At 53.0% G+C, this 230-nt stretch overlaps 1 protein-coding gene across 1 annotated transcript in view; it reads right to left on the reverse strand.

Annotated features, from left to right (window-relative positions):
- The window catches only part of LOC104995312 (E3 ubiquitin-protein ligase HUWE1-like), a gene marked incomplete at its 5' end in the record, with an annotated part of 20,315 nt that overhangs the window by 9,189 nt on the left and 10,896 nt on the right, over positions 1-230 (reverse strand). The gene's annotated exons all lie outside the window — the stretch shown is intronic.

Below are 230 nucleotides of genomic sequence, written 5' to 3' on the forward strand. Positions count from 1 at the left end.
TGCTACCCCCCATCTGGAAGGTGCCACCTCTTTGCACAGCAAGGCGAGTGTATTGGACCCCACGGTTGCCACTCAGGCGACTGGTGAAGGCTGGAAGGAAAGAAAAAGGAAACTGAAATTGGGGAGGGGACATGTGCTGAGCTAGGCCCAGGTAATACAAAGGGGAACAAAGAGTTTCATGTGGCCAAAGCTAGACATTACAGAGCCCTCCCACATGCTTCCCTCTGTAC

Source organism: Bison bison, unplaced genomic scaffold (genome assembly GCF_000754665.1).
Source record: "Bison bison bison isolate TAMUID 2011002044 unplaced genomic scaffold, Bison_UMD1.0 scf7180017850792, whole genome shotgun sequence".
Lineage (NCBI taxonomy): Eukaryota > Metazoa > Chordata > Mammalia > Artiodactyla > Bovidae > Bison > Bison bison.